Here is a 6,837-nt window from a genome sequence, read left to right on the forward strand (position 1 = left end):
GTCTGCAGTGGAGCCTTTAGGACCTCCCCAGTGGCTGCCGTGCAAGTGGAGATAGGTGAACAACCATTAAGAATAAGAAGAACTGCAATAATGCTAACATATTGGGTCAATCTTCAGGGACACTGTAGCTCACACCCTGCTAGAGCAATCTTAGAGGATTGTTGGGAACACAATGAAAGTAGGTGTTTCAGTTTCGGATGGGTAGGAAATGCTAAAGCAGAGATCCTTGGTCTGTGCAACATAGCGTATAGCCCAACAGTCCCATATCCAGACATTGCTCCATGGTTATTTGTGACTCCATCTGTTGATTTGAATGTCCAGCAACAGCTTAAAAGGAAATCAAAGCTAACACAGGCTGAGAGGATTGTAGATGTGTACACAGAACAACATTTTAATGATAAAACTATGATTTTCACTGACGGCTCAAAAGACCCTGAGACAGGAAGGACAGCAGCTGCCATCTACTTTCCAACATGTAAAATAGCCATAGGCGTTTCTAGCCCATTTTTGGGGGTGCTGAAGCACCCCTAAATTGAATCCCAGCACCCCTAATATTTGAGAGATTTTTATTTATTTATTTATTTTACTGTATATCCTTTTTTAACAAGCTAGAAAAGTGTCAAAATCATACAGTACTTGGTTGAAACGTAATATTTTAACAACAAAAATACAGTACCCCCACCGGTGCCGCGGCACTTTACGCTATTGTCCTATTTTTCCAGCATCGCCGCCCTTGAAAAAGCGCTATTTTGTACTTCCCAGCTCCGGCAGCGCGACGCTTTTTGTGTGTGTTGGGTGCGGTACTTGACTCGCGTCAGTGACGCCGCCGTCATATGACGCCGCCGGTGTGTTTTGGCCTTGGGCTCACATGTGCATGTATTAATATTAAAGCCAAGGTGCTACTGACTAGCTAACTGACTGGATGCCCATTAACATTATAACTCCTATTGTGTGTGTGCGTGCGTGCGTGCGTGCGTGTGTGTGTGTGTGTACAGACAGACAGACAGCCTCATCATGGATATAAGATTGTTAAAAAAAAAAAAAAAGAGCCAGGTTCAGGTAGGAGTGTAAATGGTCTGTCTATCTAGAATGATGTTGTAAGTTAGATCAATGTATCAGTTTATATCTCTTATTAGATATAAAATGCATTGTTTGGTTATTTGCCTTTTGGTTGACAGTACAAAGAGAGAGAGAGGAGCAGAGAGAGGACTTTATTTATTAATATTCTTATTTGTATTTTTGGTACTCACTATAGGGGGCTGGTTTACTCCAGAAACATACATACTGTTTATGTGTATGTTGAGGAGCTGCTGTATCAAAAGGAGTTGTCTTCCCCCAGAAATTAGGGTTACGATATGTTTCTTTTATGATTACAATCCATTCCTCTTTTGCTGTGACTCAGCATTTAAATAACCTTTATCAGATTTGATGGTTTAATCACAATCTTTCCCAAAAAGTGTTGTGCTTTTCTTTCACAAATGTGGGAATGAAATTGCGTTAAAATGTACAAAACAGTGAAATTTATCTTGCCTGGCCGGGCAGCTCTCTTGGTGCTCAGCACCCCTAAACCTCTGATCCTAGAATCGCCCCTGAAAATAGCCATTAAAAAAAGAACTCCTGATCATCTTTCAGTGTATAGAGTTGAGCTCCTAGCTATTATGATAGCGTTGCAGTGAATAGAGGAGAACAACATTAGAAAAGCAGTCACTGCTTCAGATAGCTGGGCAGCACTCACTAGTATCGAATCTGTTAAGTCCTGCAGGCTAAATCTGGTTTTTGAAATTCATCATTTCATTTACAGAATGTTCAGTAAGGACATGTCCGTCTGCTTTGTTTGGTTCCTGCTCATGCAGGAGTAGAGGGAAACGAGGATGCAGATATTTTGGCAAAACAAGCACTTAAATCAACGGCAGTCAATATGGAAGTTCCTTTGAGTAAAGCTGAGGGCAAAACATTTATCAAAAAACAGATGCACAAAATATGGCAGGAGTACTGGGAACTGAATGAAACTGGGAGGCATTTGTTCAACACCCAAAAACATGTTGGTTTGGGAAGAAGGCTGAGCAGGAGCCGGAAAGAGGACACAGTCATCACCCGTCTAAGGATAGGGCACACTGGGCTTAATCAGTCATTGTGGAGGATAGGGAGACACTCAACTGGTCTCTGTGCAAACTGTGGTTGTCCAGAAACTGTGCAACATGTGTTGCTTGAGTGCAGGGGTTATTTGGAGGAGAGGAAGAAACTAACAGCAACACTAGGAAAAGCTAAGCTTAAAGTCAACATAGGAGACCTCATTGGAGCAGAAGCAGAGGGCAAAACATCTAAGCATCTAATGAAATATCTAAGGGACACTGGATTAATGGAGAGGATATAGAATTTTGTATTTCCCTTTCCCTTTTTTTTTGTGGTTTTGTTTTGACTGCCATGCTCCTGTTCCACACTCCACTCCGGTAGATGGCGGTAATGCACCTGATCACATCAGAAGAAGAAGAAGAAGAAGAAGAAGAAGAAGAAGAAAAAGTGTCAATTGGAGCCAGCTGATTTCACTTGATGGAACAGGTGGGAGCTAGATTGGTAGTTGGCGTTTAGTCAGACTTCAAGATTACACCTTAGTATGGATATTCTTAGCTACGTTGATGGAATACCCCCCTGTTTTGCATGTGTGTGTGGGTGCACGGCACGCACTACAGGATGTGTACAAACTGAGCAGTTTTTCCTTTTGCTTTAATGTGTGTGTTTGTGGCTGCAGCTGCTGTGGTGGAGATAATGTTGCCCTGAGGCTGTTTTTATTCTGCTGTTGATTTGAGAAGAGGTGTCTGGATATTTAATTTATGTGGCGTAACAGTGCTTGTATACTTCCTAATTCACAGGCTTTTACTCTCCAGTAGCTTAAGTCTTAGCATCACTGAGTTTTTGGTTTTTGCTATTTTCAGGAAACTGCATTCTTTACTATGAACACCAGAGGTCAGTATGTGATTATAACAAAAGTGAAACTTCTTACACCATGAAAGAGGCTTGACAAAATTAAATGGGCACCCACCATTTCTTTTTTGTTAAAAACATTTCTGCACAAGGTGCACAGGTTTAGCCCCAGTGTGTCTGCTGCTTCTATGAATACCTTTTGTTGTATAGTTGAACATGACATTATGAAAACTACTTTTCAATCACTCCATGTCTCTCAGAGCTTATCTAGCAAAGAAGGGACAGCATTGACAGAGCACATGAATTCCAGAGTTGTGGTAACTAAACCTGCTGTGAAGGGAGGAACCATTTGTGTCAAGATGCAGACAAATATAAAGCTGAAATCCTCTCCCAGCAATCTGATGAAAAATTCTGCAAGAAACTGAAGTCTGACCTGAATGACTCGCTCCACAAAACTGTGCTTTCCTACTTAGAAGATGCTTAACATAAGGATTGGATCTCCACATCTGAATTTGACAATTACAGCCAACATTCTGTTCAACCTGAATTTTATAGCCTTCTTAAAATACACAAGTCACTAGTGAACCCACCAGGTCATTTCATGGCAGCTCAGACGGACTCTTGTTGTCTCCCTTGTCGGAATTGATAGACTTTTATATAAAACCTTTTGTAGAGACTTAATAATACAGACTTTATAAATACGATCTCTAATGATGATGATGATGATGACTTCAGTCTTCAGGCTTTTGCACGAGTAAGAGTTCTATTCGTGCCCCAAATTATGCAAATCTTTACACAGGTTTCTTTGAGAGGGCTGTAATTTTGCAATCCAGACAGAATAGCCAATAAAATATTGAAATGATACTGTTATATTGATGACATTATATTGATGACATTTTCTGTATTTTCCAAGGCAACACTGATGAGTTAAATGCTTTCCTTACACATAGTCTTTTAACTTAATCTTTATGTTACTGTGATTTCAGAAACAGTTTGTAGGGAGCCACCGCCATGTAGGCCCACTAGTTCCTCTACTGTAACATCTGTTGCCAGTACAGATGTGGTGAAAGGTAAGAAAAAAAAATTTCTGCACACCACACAACTAAAAAAAATGTAATGTTGTTTTATGGTAATTGTATGTACTACCACAATTTACAGGTTGTGCATCGAGCAGAGATCACAGACCTCCCACTCCCACTCCTGTTGGCAGTGCAGAGAAGAAGAAAGGTCAAAAAAAAGAAAGAAAAGAAAAGTATTTTCCTCCACATCACACCACAGAAATAAAAACACATGTATTTTTATGGTAATTGTATATATTTATATGATTTGCAGGTCGTGCATCGAGCAGAGGTCGTGGGCAAGGAGGTGGCAGGCCGCCCCCAGTTGCAGATCCTGGCTGGCATCACGCCGACTGGCGACCAAATAAGATCCCCTTCACTGCAACTCCCAGACCCCGGAATGCCGCCGCGGAGCTGGATTCTGACCTGCCAGCTGACTTCCTTGAGCTCTTCCTGACTGATGAGCTGCTCCAACACATTGTGGATCAGACCAACCTGTACGCAAGTCAGTATATGCAAATCCACCCCGACAGTCTGCCATATAGCAGAAGAAATGCATGGAAACCAGTGTCAGTCCCAGAACTGAAAACCTTCTTTGGACTTAGTTTTCTTACCGGATATGTCAAAAAGCCAAACTTCGAACTATACCAATAGACCATGTCATGGAACAGATTTCAGCTAATGTGGAGGTTCCTTCATTACAACAATAATGCATTGCAGGATGTGACTGACAGAATGTACAAAGTCCGCCCAGTGTTAGATTCCATAGTGGAAAAGTTCAGGGAGATGTATCAACCAGGACAAAACATTTGCATAGACGAAGGTATGATGCTGTGGCGGGGGTGCCTATCTTTCAGAGTGTACAACCCACAAAAGCCCGTAAAGTATGGAATCAAATCATACATACTGTGTGACTCTGCCACAGGCTACTGCTTCAATATGCTGCCTTATATCGGGGAAGCTAGTACTCTGCCAGAGATAGTGTTATCTCTACTTGATCGCCTCCCAGGTCATGGTTATACATTGTACGTGGATAATTTGTACAATTCTGTAGGACTGTGTGAGCGTCTGCTGGGAGTACAAACCAATGTCTGCGGAACACTGAGGAAGAATAGGGGGGAACCGAAGATCATCAGGGAGGTGACAAAGTCTGACCTGAAAGCAGGGGAAAGAGTTGTGCGGCACAATGAGAGGGTGATGGTCGTAGTGTGGCGCAACAAACAGGTGGTGAAGATGGTGACAACCTGCCACCAAGACAGGATGCAGATGGTGGACGTGTGGCAGAGGGGACACAAAGACAAGGTTTCTCAGCTCAAGCCAGAATGTGTTGTTGCGTACAACTCCTCCATGAATGGGGTGGATAAGTTAGATCAGAATATCGCGTACTACCCCTTTATCCAAAGGTTCTCAACTGGTCCAAGAATTTTGTAGCCTATCTGTTTCAAATGTGTATGTTCAACGCCTTTGTCCTCTACAGAGCCAGAAACCCAGGCCCTGGTCAGTGTAAAACCCTTTTAGAGTTAATGCGCAGGGTAGTCACATCCTGGACCACGAAGCAACATGTGGGTGGGAGGGAGGAGGAGGTGGGTGAGGAGGAAGAGGAAGTGGCAGTTGTGGGGGATGAGGAGGACGTAGGAGCTGAGGGGGGTGGGGAAGGCCGACATGGTCCAAGGGCACCGTATAACTATGACCAAGAGAGCAGGCTAGACGGACAGATAGGTGAACACAAACTTGAACACCTGATGCCCACCAGCAGGAAGTTGAGACCAGGAAGGAGGTGTAGGGTGTGCGCACGCAGGGGCCAGCGCAGCGAGACTAAAATGTGGTGTAAGTCCTGTTGTGTCCCCTTGCACGCAGGAGAGTGTTACACAGCTTACCACACTAAGCTGAACTATTCTGTGAATATATATAGATAGATATTCTGTCATCAAAAGCCCTTTCTCAGTGTTGTTTTTGTTGTTTTTTAGAAGAGAACCACTGTTCAGATGTTTGAGGTGTCACTAAAGCAAAAAATAAGAGAGTCAAAGTCACTGTTCTGCTTGACAAGGTCTCTCTTCACAAAAAGCTTGTTTTCTCAGTTTTTTGGTCAAAAACTGGCGTTTTTGGTGAAACCGACTTATATTCAACTGCCGATTACTAGTCAAAGTCAAAGTCAGCTTTATTGTCAGTTCTACAATATGTACAGGACATACAGAGGATCGAAATTGCTTTTGTCTTTAGACCCTCAGTGCAGACAGTACACTTGACATAACATGCAAATATAAAATATAAGATATAAGATACAATAAGCAGAGGCATAAATAAAACCTGAGTTATACTTTAAAAAAGTAAAAAGGCACAGTGGTAGCGACAGTGCAATATGAGAAACAGATCAGTAGTGCAAATTGAGCTTATGGACTAAAGAACGGAACAAGGTAGAAACAAACTTTTTTTTCCCGATGAAAGTAGAGAGTCTATTCTTTCTTTTCGTGGTTTCGGTGTTTACATAGTCATAGAACAAAATATTATTATGATGACTTAAAATATGACGTCATTTTCGTAAGATTCAGTGGGATAGGGAGGGTCAAGGTGCCACCTAGAGGTGGTGACTACGACCTGTTGTTGAAAAGACATGAAGCCTTTTGGATTTTTACAGACATATTATATATGATTGATATGTGATTTCTACAAAGACATCAGCATTGATCCAAATCAAAGGAGCTGCTGTATCTTAAAAATATTCTGAATCATATTTGAATCGAACATCACAAGTAAACTTTAATTTTTTAAACATTTTATGTCTGCATAGACCTTACTTAACATAATTTACAAAAAATGAATACAATTTAGTCAATACTGTACAGTAGCATTTCAGTTT

The 6,837-nt window shown here is 41.7% G+C and overlaps 1 long non-coding RNA gene across 1 annotated transcript; it reads left to right on the forward strand.

Moving 5' to 3' along the window:
* The first annotated feature begins 2,607 nt into the window (after window positions 1–2,607).
* On the forward strand, window positions 2,608–6,295 carry LOC144459695 (uncharacterized). Its single transcript, XR_013488519.1, has 3 exons — window positions 2,608–3,992; window positions 4,081–4,149; window positions 4,255–6,295. It is a non-coding gene; the product is annotated as an uncharacterized LOC144459695 (long non-coding RNA).
* Window positions 6,296–6,837: the final 542 nt, after the last annotated feature.

Source organism: Epinephelus lanceolatus, chromosome 22 (genome assembly GCF_041903045.1).
Source record: "Epinephelus lanceolatus isolate andai-2023 chromosome 22, ASM4190304v1, whole genome shotgun sequence".
Taxonomy (NCBI): domain Eukaryota; kingdom Metazoa; phylum Chordata; class Actinopteri; order Perciformes; family Serranidae; genus Epinephelus; species Epinephelus lanceolatus.